Below are 18,364 nucleotides of genomic sequence, written 5' to 3'. Positions count from 1 at the left end.
AGCGCGTAGTTGTAGGATGCTGTGCTGCACGCCCAAGGTGTTGAGGCCATGTTCTTTCTTTCCTTCCTTTTTTTTCCACAAACACACACGCACGCGCTTCAGTACTTGTGTGAATGCTGTTTGTAATATGAATAAATGATAATTGCGCTGGTATGTTTCTGAAATGTGTCTGCTTGCTATCATTTACTGTATCCTTAACAGATCATAATGATTGTAGTGAGTAGTGAGAAAGACTCGCAGGAAGTAAGCCGACGGTATGTTGACTGACAGATAAGTACTAACATCAAGAATACAAAGTTAATATGATTTCGTAACGAACATCGCTTCTTCTCGCACACTTTTGAAACACATAATGAAGTAAATAAATCAGAAGAGCCTTTGAAATATTTAAGTGATAACTACTGGACATTCTTTCTCTTAGCTAGATAAAGCTGCACGTGCTGTCACTCACAAAAACAGTGCAGCGCGACTGCCTCGCTAATCGGAGATCGCGAGAGGCAGGGTGTGGGTGACGCGATTCGCAGCAGCTGCCGCCGACAGACCCCCCGGACGAAGCGCGCTCGCTACTCTGGCGCCATCTCGTAGCCATGGTCGCCGCCCTACGCTTTTGTTCTCACGCTTCCGCCACTCCCTCCTCAGCTTTCCAGCTCATGGTTCCACTGCACCCTCCTCTCCGCTTTCCTCCTCGCGGCTTTCATCCCCCGCTGCGTTCCGCGTTCGCTTCCATCTTTTGCTGTGGTCGTTCGCTCAGTTACACCGCCGCCGACGCTCGCCGCATGAACGGGAGCCTAAGAGCTGCGCTCTAAAATCTTTTCGTTTCTACTTTGCAACTCAAGAAACGTTCTTAACAGATGAGATGTATTGTTGGCTTTAATCGACCCATACCGAGCTGACGTCGTGGTCATTACTAGAATATGGCTTGTGACCCAAATCGGCAGTCGGCAATTGCTGGGATAGTTAATTGGTTCATACTTCTTGTGGTGTAAAAGACGCGGAAACAAGTAAGAAAAAGACAGGACAGCAAAGAAAGCTACTCGCATCTAACTTTATTCAGAGTACAGGTACATCTTATACGGAAGGTGATAGCGTGCGCAAACATATTTGTGCAGAAATAAAAGACCACATAGCAATAAACATTGAATTGACAAAATGCATTCTTATTCTGAGAAACACGCGAATAATTAATATTGATGGCTGCGCAGGACCACCGAGGTATCGCGGATACAAATATCTTGTTTCTTTCTGACGTTATATGCCTTCATTAAATCACGTGCTAAAACATATTTGCTTTTGCCGAGCATGCGGACATTAGAATGACTTCGCATGTATCATGAACTTGGCTCGCATGTGCAGAAACCAGAGTGCATAGGCAAATGTGCGGAAATCTTGTTCTTGACTGAAAGCTCGTACTTCAATTGTGTTACAAACGCAGCGGCCTTTTCAACCAATATAAGTCCTACCGCTAGTTAGTGGAATGTCACAGACCATGCCAACCACGCAGGCAACATATGGCCTAGCATTCTTCTTCTCACATAGGGACAGCTTCTGCGTGACTAAAGTGCGCGGGCACAAGCGAACTAAAACTGTCGCAAGCAAACAAAAATAGCATCACACGCTTCCCAAACCGTATTGGTTTCATTCTACCGCAGAGCCATGAGAATAGATTAAGCCGGTAGAGTGCGCGTCGAGCGGTCTGACAGAAACAAAGCAATGTTATTCAAAAAGAGAAAAAGAAACTTCTTGTCCTTATTTTTCGTTCTGAGAAGTTTACCCCTTTCGTATATGGTCGCCCGCTGCTACTTGAAATTGAACACAGACCGTTGATAGATATTTCAAAAAAAAACTAGCACATTTTCAATAGGCCGACCGAGTTGCAACGTTTTTTTTTTTTTTTTAGTTCAGGTACGTTTACACGCTACTTTATTCCTGGAAAATAAATGCAGTGGATGGACATGGTGTCAAGAGCACTGGACGCTGGTGATGTCACTGAGGTGGAGACTGGTCATGTCGAAGTTCATGCCCTTACCGTCATGGCGGCATCCGTGAGCGAAAAAAAAACAACGATTTGACTTGCACGAAAGACCACGTCCGATCCACAAATCAAAGTCGTTGACTACTGAAGGAAGGCCGGTGTCGAACAGAATATGGAGCAAATGTGGTTCCTTCGTGCATGCGGCTTGATATGCTAAAATGCATTCAGGGGGTCATTTTCGTACAAGCAAATATGAATCAAGGATGCAACAGCTGGTGTACTGGCCAGACATTGACTGCGATGTTGGAGCTGTTATTCAAAAATCTGCACTTTGGGGGAAGCGCGCACACACTCAACCGTCAAAACCACTAACGATGTGTCGAACCCCTACTTAAACGTGTTACCGCATCAATGTCCATATCCTTTTGTATGCAGTAGCCTGTGCTATCCAGAAGTCGGACTGCCGCACAAGACCACAGTATCTTCAGCCACTGAAAGGCTCGCAGCAATGTTTTCAAGATACGGCATTTCCGTCAAGGTATGCGCAGACAACGAATGAGAGTTTAGTCGGGAATTTGCCCATTTCGCAAAATTGTATGACATCCCGCACGTCACATCTAGCCCGCAATTTCCGAAGTCAATTGTTCTGGCGGAATGAAGGCGTGCAGGTTATAAAAAGAAAAAAAAAGATAACCCGTCAGAGTCTAAATATGGCTTTTGGCTTGTTGTACTACCTTACGGGGTGAGGTCCCTGGAGTATGGCCTGTATCCTGGAGAATCGGTTACTTCAAGGACGTGCCCTGCTCACCCCGCTGCCCAACCTTCCAGGCCAGCCAACTGTCCAAGTGAAGAAGCACAAACCGCCCACGCATCAACCGTACATCGTCTCTACGCCTCTACGGGGACGCCTTAGTACTCGGGAAGAGTGGCGCATGGTTACTCAAAGTCAAAGTGGTAGCACCAGCAGGGCCCATGTCCTATTACGTTCGAACGGAAGACAATAGGACGCAACGGCTAAAACGCCAACTCTTGAAGAAGAGAAATAAGGGCTTCCACCGGCGAGTCTCAGACGATTATTCAAGTCACGACTAGGACGTTACTTGAATCCCAGGTTGGCGCAGCCCCATCAGCGCGCCAATCTTCAACGAATGTGATGGTGTCAGTGACTCTCTCCAGATTAGGAAGCTCACAGTGGCAAGTTAGGCCACCACGTCGCTTAAGCTACACGAGAAACTTTCAATAGTGAGCCAATGGCCGAAAAAAAGAAGTTCAAGCGAACTTATAAATTGAGGAGGAAGGTGTATCGTGTCAATCTGTGTGCTCGGCTATCTTTTGTCCCCTGCTCAAGCGTGCCAACCTTTCTTCCGATCTTTATAATCTTTTCGTTCTACGTTTTTTTTTAAATAAACTGCAAAACGAATTCTCTCACGGTTTCCTCGACGCCCACTAGCGTCCGGGACTTCGCCAGTCAATGAATGATGCACAAATGTGTCCCGTTATCATGTTCCAGGGAGTCGCCTATGACATCTTGCAGTGTTTGAAATGTCGCGCTTCGTGCATATTACCTCGTCGTTGGCGACAAAACAAAGTTACACGCGCTGGCGGCAGTGTTTGAGAAAGCACTGCCGCCAACGCGTGTAACAATCTGTTTGAGCAATTAATACGTAGCGTCGCATAATTCAGGCTGCTTGCGACGTTGCAATTTTCGGTTAGGGGTAGGGGTGTACCACATTAAAAACTTTTTTTTTTGAATACGAATTGAACAGGACTTATTTAATTCGTACTTGAACAGCATTTGATCCGAGAATTCAGTATTAGGATTTTTTGAATATTCGCTTCTGTTGGAATATAAGAGATAATAACACTTATTTTAGCCTCCCCAGGGAGAGGTAGATGCAATTGAGGAATGTTCCGAACGATCCCTTCTGCATGAAAGTCGCGGTTACTAATTGCAGTCATTCAATAAGAATGACTCCTTTTTCAGGCCGTCTATATACTTAGTTATGTTTCCGTTTAGGTGAAGCTATTATTTAACCATTTCTCTTTATTTATACACCTTTACTACAATACGTGGTGCTGTAGTACAACGCTTCTCTCTTTCATAGAATATCAACTCATTTCAGCGTGCTGCGTGAAGCAGGTGACGTTCTGTTTTCTCATTTCATTAGTCATAGTCACGGTGTGCCAGGTAAGTGAAAGCAGTTGTTTTTCATTCGAAAGCTGCTTTGTTGAACAGACGCCTATTTGAAAAAGGCATTATGTACACGTGGCAAATAACGCAAGTAAGCCTCAATTTTTATCATACGGACTCCACAAAAAATTTGTATCTCACTTTGCTTAGAATGAAGCGTACATAATATTTGATTTGATATACGAAGGCAATTTTTCTCAAATGCGCGTATTCGATTCGGAGATATCACTATTCGAACACCACTAGTTATTAGTTGTATGTTTAGATTTATTAAAAAACTAATTTATATAGCAGTTGATTATTTCAGTTTCTATGTTTTGTTTTCTTTAATTGTGTCTACTTCATTATTGGTAGCTTCAAGACAAGTGAAGGATTCTACAGGGAAACGAGCGTGTTTTGAAACACACAGAACCCTAACCTCGCGAGACTTGAGATAACTCATGAGTATATAAATTAATGAAGTTCAAGCGTAAACTGCGAAACACGTTGTGTGTAACTAAATATACGACTATTCTACGTCTACTCTAAAGCAGAATGACATCAGTCAAAGCCCCCTACGGTAACAGTACCTGTCGGCCTGCCGCAGCAGCTGATCGATCGATACTTTTTCTGCAGTCCTCTCTACCACTTCTTCTTTTGTTTGCTCTTGCCACTTGAGGGGCCACAAGCTGGCACGTTACGAAGTCGCTGACACTTTTGCGGGAAGTGATTACTCGCTGGCTCGAGCACGCTCGCCGCTAGTATATTTTTCATCACTAGAATCATTGTAATGTGAGCATTGCAGTAAGATTAACACACACGACGCGCAAAATGCGCAAAGCGTTGAGTGACCTGAAAGGGCACAACTGCATCCTTCAGGACCGCATCATCCGATTAGATCGTGGAGAAACTCCGTTATGCTCGGAGCAACCTACACTGCACAACAACATACACTGCATGTATCTTTCTTTTCTTTTTTGTCTTGTGATCAGTTTGTCTTTTTACGCATGTTTGCTTTCCTCAGCATGAGACGCTCCTCTACAGAGGCGAATTAATAATGCAGGCGCGGGCGGATGGGTATGCGAAATAGTGCCTATTATAACCAAGTGCAGCGAATTCCCAATGTGAGCAACGGAATACAAAAGCGAATGCGAAGATATTATTTAAAGAAATAATGCGTCTACAGCAAAAAAAAAAAAAAAACTGGCTGTTTTGTACGGTGTAATACCGAAGTTCGCTCCACTGTTGGCGGCAGTAGATGTTAAGCATCATTTTAATCCATTCTCTTATTCTGTGTGACGTACTCATGGGGAAACAGAAATTTTCTAACCAGGAATAAACATCCTGGGTAAATAAAGTTTCGTTAAACCGCAGTAAATTCTTTAAGGAGGTAAAAGTAAACAAACCACAAAAATTATGAAGGTCAGCTGTTATTATGAAAATAAATTTCAATACTGTACATATATTTGACTGACAACAATGCTGGCGTCTGAGCACGTCAAAAACTGATCAACGAAAGGATCAAGTTGGCGCAGCCGGGTCAGTCCAGCAGGAATTCAGCAGGTCGAATCCTTTTGTATCTAGAAAATGTTCAGGCTCTTCGGGAATAGCCAAGAACGCAGGGCAATGGACGTGCCGAATACAAGGTAAAAACTGAAATAAAATGTAGTAGCAGTCTTTCGTGCTACGATATAAGTCCCCAAAAATCTAAACATTCTAAAATTGTTTCTAAAATTAATCTGCAGAAAACTAAAGTAATGTTTAACAGTCTCGGAAGAGAACAGCAGTTTACGATAGGTAGCGATGCACTGGAAGTGGTAAGGGAATACATCTACTTAGGGCAGATAGTGACCACGGATCCGGATAATGAGACTGAAATAATCAGAAGAATAAGAATGGGCTGGGGTGCGTTTGGCAGGCATTCTCAGATCATGAACAGCAGGTTGCCATTATCCCTCAAGAGAAAGGTGTATAACAGCTGTGTCTCACCAGTACGAACGTACGGGGCAGAAACCTGGAGGCTTACGAAAAGGGTTCTACTTAAATTGACGACGACGCAACGAGCTATGGAAAGGAGAATGATAGGTGTAACGTTAAGGGATAAGAAAAGAGCAGATTGGGTGAGGGAACAAACGCGAGTTAATGATATCTTAGTTGAAATCAAGAAAAATAAATGTGGGGGGGGGGGGGCAGGACATGTAATGAGGAGGGAAGATAACCGATGGTCATTAAGGGTTACGGACTGGATTCCAAAGGACGGGAAGCGTAGCAGGGGACGGCAGAAGGTTAGGTGAGCGGATGAGATTAAGAAGTTTGCAGGAGCGACATGGCCCCAACTAGTACATGACTGGGGTAGTTGGAGAAGTATGGGAGAGGCCTTTGCCTTGTAGTGGGCGTAAACAGAATGATGATGATGATGATGATGATGATGATGATGATGATGATGATGATGATGATGATGATGATGATGATGATGATGATATGTCTCCAATAGGTCTACAAAAATTGCGCATCTGTCATATAGTATATATGTTCATGTGTGAACAGCCCTCAAGAAAAGTGGTCGTAAAACCACGCGTGTTGGCGCCCATACGATAGCAAGTTGCCGCCGCCTTGACCCAGGACGGACGTGGTAAGAGCAATATATGCCGTATTTCAAATAAAATGGACGGGGGTAACACTGATTCATTTTCTTTTCAACTACATTTTTTAAACTCTTCGACATTCGTTTGCACGCCACCGTATCGCCAGAAATGGCTATTCAGTGTGACGAATGACAGAGGAACAGGATAGAAGAAAGAATAATCACTGCCCTATCCGGTCTCGAGGAACGCTAAGTCCGTGTGTCTCTAGCGGTCGTTGCTGGCCCGCTCGAAACGGCCTCTCTGTTCACAAATGGAGGGGCCTCTCCTCGTGTGGTATCTCGGCGTTGCCATCCCGGTAGCTACATAAGCGTGGTTTCAGCAATTTCTCATTCAAATGGTGCATCGTCTGATGACCGTTTGCTGTGAGGAAGTAGCCGGTGCACTGCATAAAGTGCACTGGTGGATGAAATCTCCCTTTCTTTATTAGGCACAGCAAAGAGCAGTAATGGGTTGTTGCTTATTAAAATAAATACTAATATAAAGAAAAGGAAGGAAATCACTGCTGATCGCACCATAACTGTCAAGAGCAGTTTGATGTCGCCTGAACGGCCGTCCGCACTGGTGGGATGAGAGTAGGGGAGCGTAACGAGGGAAACCATTTACACACATAGTTTGTCTGGACCGCTATTTTGCAGATAATGACATGATTGATGCGACCTGTGGTGCAGCCTGGTCCCCTTCAAGAGGCCTCGCAACACACATGTTCGCATTTTCTTGAATTCCCCTTTCTCGAAATCATTCGCTGACCATTGCATCTCAGTATACACTGGGGTGTAACTGAAGCTAAAGCCATCATTGGCTGGTTTTCCCTGATCGCGATAATAGAGCCGTTACGTAAGCGTATCGGCAGAAAGGACGGTAAGAAGGCAGCGTCCCTGCATATGAGTGGCCGAGTACCGGGCCTCTCAGACACCTTGACCTGGAACATTGGGCAGAAAAGACATACCAGAGAATGGAAACACTCGAGAGTAATATCGATACTGAACACATAAGATCGAACCAACTAATCAACCTGCGGCAGCTTTCACTTGTCTGAATTGTATGCAAACTGGTGGAAATGGTTACGACAAAACGCCTCTCACATTATCAGGAATGTCAACAATATCTTTTTTCATCTTATCCGAACAGTGTTCAAGAAACAACTTAGCACACAATACAGTTCGTTCTTACTTCTTAACACGATGAACAGAAGCACGAAATGGACAAGGCCAGATATTTTATTGGTTGTGAACTTAAAGATATCTAATGAGCGTCGTGTCTGACGCGCACGATACCCTCATTAAGATAATTAGACGTTATGGATGGGCAACGAGATCACCAACCATCGTTAAAGCTTTCTTCGAGGACAGCACATGCTAACTGAAGTTCGGCCCGGTAACCAAGAAAGCAGGTGGTGCAAGAACAGGATCGGGGTTAATCGGGGTATCAAAGACATTTCGAATACCCCTAATCCTGTTCGACATAGAACTCGCGTCTTCTTGGAAACAGCAGAATGAACGAAGTCTGGTTCACCACCAACGCCGACAACCATTACGTTATGGACAACACATAAACCATACGTTAAGAAGCGAGGAAAAAAGAATTGTGCTGACAGCCCTGCATGTAACTGAGACCGCTCTCAAGCACACTGGATTGTGCACGTCCGCGTAGAAGGCACGATTTTCCCGTATACGGGGCCGTCCCAAAAGCGCACAGCTGTCGCTACAGTTGCGTGGTCAGCGAATGCTAGGCACTTCACGGCCCTGGTCAATGTTATCAAAGAAAAGAAAACCCGCCGAGATTACAACTACGGCAACAATGGAAACCTAATCTATGACTTACCAAGCGCATAGCGCATAGAAACAAAGGTGCACGAATCGAAACTTCAGCAAGACTTATTGAAGTGACGCTACCATCTAAAATATCGTAGGGGATTTCTGATTACATCCTCGCCAAAGAGCGGAGAATATTACAGGTGAAAAGCGTGTATAACGTCGCCGTCCGAGAAATTACAGGCCTCCACAACACACAAGAAATGAAGAGCTACAAAGCTACGCTCAACTCTCACCAATGGAAAGCGCCCTCGAGAATTCGGCAAGAAACATCCGCCGCGGTGGCTGACATTCTGCTGCTGAGCGCGAGTTCGCTAGTTCGACTCACGGCCACGTCGGCGGCATTTCGATGGAGCAAAATGCAACAACGCTCATGTAGGCCTTCTTAGATTTAGGTGCACGTGTGAAGGACTCCATGTGGTCAAAATTAATCCGAGGCCCTCCCCTACAGCCTTACTCGCAACCCGCTGTGCAGTTTCGTGAAGTTAGACACCGCAGTTTATTTTCGTTTTTAGCACTCGGGAAACCAGTTCACCAGTCTCCAATAGGCGCAATATACAGGGTCTCCTACATGCACGAAAGCCAAGGACAGGCCGTGGGCACAAGGACGGATAAAGGGTCAGAGTCATCATGAACAAGTCTCAGCTATCACGCTCTCGTGGACAAGAAAATTAACGCTGAACGGACAGAACAGAAAAAGCACGTAAAAAGCTGGTGGACACAGAGGAACGCGTATTTAGTAGCCATCCTGCGCAAAGAGAGCTGCAGCATCGGACATGCCGCACCGCAACAGCATATTATCATGTCAACACGCAGGATCATGCGACACTGACTGCACTGGCATAAAACGACAACGCTAATTCAACTTAAAGCTGTCCAGAAAGCCGTAGAGGGCCTTTAAAATCCGGGTAATAACACAAGCCAAAGTGAATACCTATATGGCAGCATGGAGGTAATCAAGATCATTAATGAGCGGCCTTTCTTTTTGTTTCCATGAGTTGCCCCCCGGAATAATATCGAGATCAAATCACACATATATAAGCACAGGGATTCGTTTCATGCAGATACTGCAAAAGCCAATTATAAAATTTACTATTGTCTATCAACAATAGTTAATAGTTTTCAGGCTGGTTACTGTTCAACTTCACTTCCCTAGGTACACTTTCGGGGACTGTCTTTGTTCCAGGGCACGCCAACATCACTGGTATGTACATACCATCAAGAAAAGATACGATAATACAACTATTGTAGATCACAATACGGTGGTCACACACCATCTTCATCATAATACTAATTTATCTTTCCTTAAATAACCCAAGGGGCATTACACAAGGAGATGGAGGCAGCATGAAACATTATACAGTGCGTGATATAACAAAAATAACGTAAGTGTAAGGATAATAAAATGCACTGAAAAGATAGAACATAGTCAAGGACTGATGGCAGAAAGAAAGCCATACATAAGAAACTCTGAAATAAAAGATAATGTATCATAACACATGTCCAGAAAAAAGTATCGATAAATAAAAAACAAGACGCACAAGACAGTTAGACAATGAGAAAGGCTTTTAGACTATCTTTGAATTTTGACTCAGTGACAATAGACTCAGGAAGTTTGTTCCAATCTTCAACAGTGTTTCGTAGAAATGATTGGTTAAAGGATTTGGAAGTCGCTGTAAACTACGGGAATTGAAAAGACGGCAGGTAGTACGATTAAGAGAAAGCAGGAGAGCACCATGTATATCCGGAAAGTTATAGTGTATATTGAGGAAAAGAAAAATGCGACTGAACCTGCAGCGCATTGAGAAATATGGAAGACTAAAGGATGATTTGATGTTAGTAATACTAATATTCTTATGACATAGGGAAGTGATAAACCGTGAAACTCGATTTTGAATTGCTTCAAACGCGTTAATTAAATAAGCTTGATGGAGGCTTCAGGTGGCGGAGGCATACTCGAGTCTTGTGCTGATATAGGTTTCGTAGGCTAGCTGACGAATGGAATGGGGAAAGAGATCGAGGAATGTTCCGATGAAGCCGAGGGACTTGGGAATATCGGCAGCGAGCTTGATTATATGATCTGACCAAGATAAGTTGCTCGTGATTGTTACTTCAAAATGGCGATGTCAATCAACCTGCTCGATAGTAACGGAGTTAAGGGAAACATTATAGGTAACGTTAAGTCTTTTACGAGAAACCTGCATAAATTTACATTTAGAGACCTTTAAAGAAATTTGCCATGAAGTACACCAATTCTCAATTTTATGCAAATGTTCCTGAAGTTTAAACTGAACACTGCGGGAAGCAATTCTTCGATAAATGACGCAGTCATTTGCAAAAAGTCGGGTAGAAGAGAAGATATCATTTTGGAGATCATTAATAAATATCAATAACAAGAGAGGACCAAGAAATGAACCTTGAGAAACACCTGACATTACGTCGCAAGTTTTAGACTCCTGATTATCAATAACAGGCAGCTTTAAATGATTAGTCAAAAATCACTCAATCCATGATCGTATTAGAGGGTCAAGGTGAAGTCGAGAATGCTTTGAGATTAAACGAATATGGGCTACGCGGTCGAAAGCTTTATCGAAATTGAGGTAGCTCACGTCTGTCTGAAAAGAAAAATCCATATTGAGATGAAGATCAATTCTAAGTTCAAACAGTTGCGTATCACAGGGCGGACCTTGCCGGAAACCATGTTGTTTAGAAAATAAAAATGAGTTCTTATTGAGGTGGGATGTAACATTTGAATATATAATGCGCTCTAAGAGTTTGCAAACGATGCAGACGATATAGGGCGGTAGTCTGACGCGTCAGAACCATTACCGTACTTGAAATCAGGAACAACATTACTGATTTTCCGGTCCTTAAGAATAGAACTATGAGAAATTGATTGCATAAAAACAAATTGTAGAATTTTGCTGGAAACCAGTTTAGTACTCTTAAGTACCTTTGATGGAATATAGTCGGGACCTGGTGCACTGGATACTTTGAGCTCATCTATAAGTTTCATAATTCCATCAGCGGTAAATAGTACAGGATCCATTTGGACAAAACTGTAATCTGATAGAGAGGTAGGGAAAATGGGGATTCCCGAGTAAAAACAGGACTAAAGTAGGAGTTCATAACATTGGATTGGTATTCAGGAGGAACAGGGGATCCATCAGGATTATTAGAGGTATGTTGGGTTGTGCGCTGTTTTTCGGTGAAAGTATGTTTCAGAATTTTTAGCGTCACTGTGAAGGGGTACGTTCAACGGATCCTCATGATAGAATTTTCTTTTGGAACTCTTTATTCCAATCCTATATTGGTGCAAGCACTCCAAGTATTTCTCCCCCTTATCCTTGGAATTAATTCGTTTAGCCTCTCGGAATAGACGCTTCTTTCTTTTCGATAATCTTCTGACGTCATTACGGAACCTGGGCCTGCTGACGTTCCCGTTTATGCGAATTAGTAGTACATTAGCTTCTATAAGATCAAGAATTTTCTGCTTGTATAGTAACCAGTTTTGATCTACAGACCTAGAACATTGAATGTTTGATATTTAATGGCACGAGGGCAGGTATGGCGGACCTAGAATATGCCGATGGGGAGAAGTGATCGAAAATTTCAAGTTCAGCGTTTATTTCTGTAAAATTGTCTTTGTTGTAGTCGCGTATAAATTTTGTCAGAAGTTAGCGGTTGCGAACCATGACGGAAACATCGAACACAATCAGGCTGTGGTCACTAGGCCCTTTTATGTATTGCACTGGTTGAATTATATCAAGATTTGAAACCAGAACAAGGTCGAAAGTGTTAGATCCACGAGTTGGAACTATGACTGTTTGACAGAGGCGAAACAAAAGAATAATATATAAGAAATAAGCGCATAAGCGCACAAACAAACCCAAGCGACAGAGTTGAGCACGAGACATCATGCTGTAGCAACTACGAAAATATCGCATGGTCACGCCGTTCTAGAATATACAGTCTCGTGATAACTATTATACTTTCGTCAAACCAATAATCATTCTTGCCGACACGGTACATAGCGCGAAAATGACGTGGAAACACGAGATCAGGAGATCTCGACCCACTCCCTCCAAGCAAGCTCCCGGGGGAAGCTGAGGCCTCGAGCTCACAAATAGAGGATCGGATATGTACTTATCCCATAGCGTCACAGAGAAGCGCAATTCCAGCGGAACTAGCACAAAATAAAAACAAACCCGGCCCTGCCCAAAATTAGGAAGCTAAAAGCAGCCATATTAAGCGCCTCATAGGCATTCAAGTGGCAAAAGAAGACGCAAGGCACGAATGCCCTGGCGCCCACCAAATCGAAAGCTGTTGTAGTGGGTTTTCTCCACGTAGTTATAGAAAAGACAAAGTGAAAAGACAAACTGATGACGCGTGTTCGGACCCATATCCGATCATTACAAACCTTTCTAAAGATATATACATACCCACACAGGAGATCTCAGTACGTTTTCAGTAATGACTGGAACTTATTTTTTAAATACCAGTGGTTTTGTTTACGATTCTCTCAAGTTGTCATTCTGAAAGCTCTGTTAGACCCACTACAGTTTCACCTCTGTGAGACAGATATATTTAGCAACTCTGCTCTTATCGCTAAAACTGAATTCGGTGACATTTCCCCAAACAATGCTAAACATTTTCCCTGTCAATTCCTGAAAGGTATAATAAAGAATGAACGCTACAATAAAGGACGAACGTCATATTCAACCGTATAAGACCTGACTATATCTCGTGCCGAGGCATATTACTAGTACCTCAGGCAGTGCCAGTGATTTTAAATGTACAGAGGAAGACAAAATGAGTTGGTCGCCGAGGAGGCGAAGGGTCGGATGCCGACAACAGGGGTGCGGCAGCCGGTGTGTCTGCCTCCAGCTCACGCGTTCATATGAATTCCGGAATGCGATTCGCGCACTCCACTCCTCCGAATGTTGCGACTTCCGTTTCCTTAGCTTCTAGAAAAGTAGCCTGAGAAAATAGTGCGAACGAGAAACTTTGCAAAGATTGACGAAATTGCGCTCCTAAAGTGCGTTAGTCGGAGCCTCGGGCAGGCAGACATATATTTACTGCGAGACGACGCGCACCACACGATCTCCCGAACTACGGTTATACTGCAGGTTTCCTTACTAGGTGGATCGCACCAATTAGACATATGCAGACCACGTGTAGAATAAAACTTCTAAGAACGAAAGCGAAACGACCCAAATATGTCACAAAAACAGTGCAATGTGACTGTTTGTCGGATGATTATTTCAGTGAAGCTCACTTCGACACCAACGGCACACTCAATATGAACCCACCGAATAACTTATGTGACGCTTTCTCAATATTGCCTGCGTGACTGTACACGGCAAAATGTGCTTCTTATTGTTCCGAAATAAAAAGAAAATCAGAAGGTGCGAAAGTATGATTCAACCATAGTGGTGTCTGTAGCAAAATAATAAAAAAACCGTCAATGCATGTTTTTCAGTCGCTCGGGCAAGGGTTAGACGGATAGCCATGAACTACAGGATCAATGTGTGGAAGTACACGAGGCGGTGAGATGCAAAACAGACTATACTACACATGCACATACAGTAACAGTGATAAAATGGCTTTTCTATTCACAGGCAGCGAAGAGCCATAACAGATACCCCCACCACCTGCTTTCTTTTTTTCTATAGAGGTGAACCGTTCGGTTTGCTTTACAATGTGGGGAACTCGTATCAACAGATGTAACTGCCTATCAAGCCACTAAGTGAAACAGTTTCTTGGAAAGCCCCCAAGGGACGTAAATAGAGGTCCTGATAAGCATTTCCACTCCGCGGATTACAAACGATAAGACGCGATAGATATACATAGAAAACAGATAAGTGTGCATCAATTGCGCAACGCCAAAGCTTAGAACGGCAACCTGCGCCGACAAGCAAGCAATCGCCACATTTGCATCTAATGGCCGTTGCTGGCGATGTGCCTCAAGGTCCCGACAGCTGGTGTAGCAAGCTCCTTGACCTTTCAATGTGATCATATATACAAGGTACACCAGGCTCCTACATTCCGCGAAAAATCCAACCTAAGCATTTTATTGCAAGAACATCCACAACAGAACCACACGAAGTGTATTGGCCCACTGGCTCCTACGTACGTATTTCATGCTTTGTTGCGCTGGGTGCATTCTGATGAAAGAAAGATGCCACTGCACGTTTGTCCTTCGAGGTACTGTGGCGCAAGGTAGAAACGCACAAGAAAAAAATCTTGAATGGCGCTTTTCCTGTCTCCTTCATTTTTCCTGGTGTGTTTTTACTTTCCGCCACAGCGCTTCCAACAGCTATGCACCAACTCGCCCAACAAAGTATGCTCCTAAACGTTACTTGTCATTCTCGGAGCCAGCGCCGATACGGATACTTCGGCGCAGACACGTCAGAAAGCAAATGCTCGATGAAGTCAATAGCGTCGTCATGTGACTTGACGATCAAGGAGTAGTAACTCTCACGTGCCACACATACGCACCATTAACATACGCACGCGGATGCGCGCACCCTCACGTGGCTGCTGCAGAGTGGGGCGAATGAACCCTGCTCCGCGTGCGCTCCACATTTTCCTTACCGCTATTGCCTGTGCGAAGGAGGTGATGATGGCTGTGATGTCCACGATGTTATGAATCCATATTCATACACGCTCCGAGAAAGGTGTGGACGACAGTTGCCGGCTCAGGGCACAGTGTCCTTTCCGAGCTCTGTGTCCGACGGAACTTTCCGTGAGTCCGCGCGTCCATTTGCGAGAACGTCGGCGTTGGTCAACTCGACCGCCTTGGTCTGAGCACTTCGCCTTGATCCCGGCAGATTGCCGGCGCGTGTGCCGGCGGGTGACTGGAACGATCTGACTCTCAGCCACTGCCGACGACGCCGGCGGCCAGAACGCTCAAGCGCGAGAGAAAGGGTTCGAATCAAAAACAAAAAGGCGCGAGGGAGGAGCGAAACGTACGTTGCCTTGAATGGCAAACAGCCTCCGTACTTTCCCAGCCGGTCTCTATCGAGCGAAAGCAACGCGTGTGCAATCCGGAAAGCGTCCTGCCGGTGGAGCCTGTGTTGCGGCAAGAGAGCGAGAGGAAGCGACCCCGAACGCTGGGAGGTGTGCGCGCGCAAGCTGTCTACGGAAGTAACAAGTGAGCGTACAGCCCCGAAGCATGCCCTTTTTTTATTTCCATTTCTTTTCTGGGCTCTGTCCCTTCGGAATGTTCGTACCTCTGTGCGTGCAATGAACAAAGCGAGTGAGAGTATCATGTCAGAAGAGAGCAGTTGCGTCCTCACCTCTCCATTTGTTTTCGGAGAATGACAAGTAGCCACGGCTGGCTTCCTCACATTGTCTTCCCACTCGGCTGGTTAACGGAGATCAGCTATAGCTCTGCTGTAGTCGAGAATTCGTGGAGCAGTGCTTGCCACATGCTTCTGCGTGTTTAGCGCTTGTCGGAGCACTTGACCCCGGTCTCGAACTGCTACCATAGCCATCTCCTGCTAAGGTCCTCAGCGATCCCGAGCATCTGAGTGAATGACACGATAAAAATTACTCGAAGGTGCAACGTGCGGCAGTCACGGGCGGTTCAACGGCTGCGGTACGGCCTTTACGCAGCGTAGGCATGCAACCTCTGCTTTATGTCTAATGCCTCAATCCTGCTAGTATGGCTCACTCCCTTATATGCTTGGACGTTCTTTAGTGGAGTGCAATGAACTTAGTCGTCTCACGGCGCCAGCATTGCAAGTGTTAAAAGGATACGCCCGGGCGGAGCATTCATTTGCAAGGCTAGGTTGTTGTCGCTGTGGTCTCAAGACATGGCTGGCTCATATCCATGAGAGGGATTTATGTCTACCCGCAGCCGATGACGTCTTCTTCTTTCACGCCACCGTATAACCCTGAATATTTACCGACAAGTTAGTGCCAGTAAGAGTCCCTTTGCTCTGCGCAATAAGACAAAAATTACCTGGTCTCTTAAGATCTCTCTTAAGAGGTGAACGGCGAAAGCCTACTCTTCCTCCTTTTATCATTCGCCTCTTTCTCTTCGCCTCTTCAATTTCCCTTCTTCTTTTAGCCATTACTGCTCACTACTAAGCATTCTTAGTCATTCGTAGACAATTATGGTCATTACAAGCCGTCGTTAGGCATGTTCGTCATAGCATAGTCATTAGTAGTCATTGCATCTAATTTCAGTCATTATTATTCATTACTGGTCATTAGTAAGCATTTTGTCATTTCTAATTAATTGTCGTTAAAAGTTCTCGTTAGACATATTGGTCATTTCGTAGGCATTAGTATTCATTACAAGTCATTTCAGTCATTATTAGTCATTACTGGTCATTACTAAGCATATTTAGTCATTTCTAATCAATGGTAGTCGTTACAAGTTGCCGTTAGACATATCGGTCATTTCATAGTGATTACTAGTCATTACAAGTCATTTCAGTCATTATTAGTCATTACTAGTCATTATTAATCTCTACCAATCTCTATTAAAAGGTTATCATTTACTAACTGTCACTATCAATCCATTTTCATTCTTTAATCTGTATTTTATCTGTCTTCATATGACGTGATGACGCTTCGGCGTACACTCCGGCGGTCAGATCTGCTGACACAAACTTCACCATGAGCCTAGAAACCCTTTCGCCTTGATAAATCCCGACAGAAAGCATGTACACGTATACGTGTACAATGCCAGCTATATGTAGCTCTAACGCCCACAGACATCTTTGTGAAACCACGCATGCTATTGAATTGCTCCTCTTTATTTTTATATGTAGGCCGCCCGTATTCTGGTCAGTTGGGTATGTGCCACCGGATGCGCTCGCTTATATAGCGCGAAATTTTGACCCATAAAGTAGTGCCAATGAGCGCACTTCTGTTATAAGTAATCAGAGAATAAATTCAACGCAGAGGGCTGGCCAGTGCTCTACCTTTTATGTCGTCCTTTTGTCTCTGCACCTCTTTTGATTTTTCTTACGTGCTGCAACATATCTTTGCCAGAAAATACATAACGACATAAAACCTGCACGTATAATGTCGGCTAATGGGTATCGCACGCACCGCTCAATGGAACAGTACATGATATTCAACGGCTTCTTTGATTTTCTCACATTTGATATCCCAGAATCATAGCCCACTGGGTATGTGCCCATTCATGGGCAATCTCGCGGAATGGGTTTGTACCACTACCTCCCAATGGGCACGGAAGCCTTACATATATTTAGATGTGTGTCGTACTTCTCTGCGCACGCACCTTTCATCGACATCCTTCTGTCGACAAGTATCATACGTCGTCTTCGCGGCACAGAGCTAATAGCTACAGGTGACGAGTCATCTGCTACTGACGCGAAGCTAACAAGCTTCACGTCAGTGGGGTTTTAAAATTGCGTTGCGTCCGCATGGTTTCTTCAACTTGCTTTTTCAACTGTTCTTCAACTGTGTAGCGTTGCAAGTTGCAACACTACGAGATTAGGTAATATGAAAGCTTATTAATCCCTCTATGTAGCGACCTTCGTAATTTTTGAACAAATAAAAGCACGCGCAGCTGAAACTTCATTTTGTGTCTCAGGCAGTTCTATTACAGTACATTTTATTGCAGCGCACGCTCAGACACTGTCACAAGCAACCAACACCGGGACAAGGTTAGGGTGCTCGCCTGGAGTCGTGTCTGGTGCTTCTTTTTTTTCTGGATGCAGTTTGTCACGCGACAAACTTCTTCGCCGTCGTCATAGTCAATCGCGGCAGCAGCATTAGCATC

The 18,364-nt window shown here is 44.4% G+C and overlaps 1 protein-coding gene across 1 annotated transcript in view; it reads right to left on the bottom strand.

Moving 5' to 3' along the window:
- LOC142578421 (high-affinity choline transporter 1-like) overlaps nucleotides 1-15,473 on the bottom strand; it is an 89,463-nt gene extending 73,990 nt beyond the window's left edge. Inside the window, exon 1 of the mRNA XM_075687809.1 lies at nucleotides 15,196-15,473. The gene's annotated coding sequence lies outside the window, so the exon portion shown is untranslated. The remainder of the gene's footprint in view (nucleotides 1-15,195) is intronic.
- Between the last annotated feature and the right edge of the window lie 2,891 nt (nucleotides 15,474-18,364).

Source organism: Dermacentor variabilis, chromosome 1 (genome assembly GCF_050947875.1).
Source record: "Dermacentor variabilis isolate Ectoservices chromosome 1, ASM5094787v1, whole genome shotgun sequence".
Taxonomy (NCBI): domain Eukaryota; kingdom Metazoa; phylum Arthropoda; class Arachnida; order Ixodida; family Ixodidae; genus Dermacentor; species Dermacentor variabilis.
This window is presented reverse-complemented; position numbering and strand designations above follow the sequence as displayed.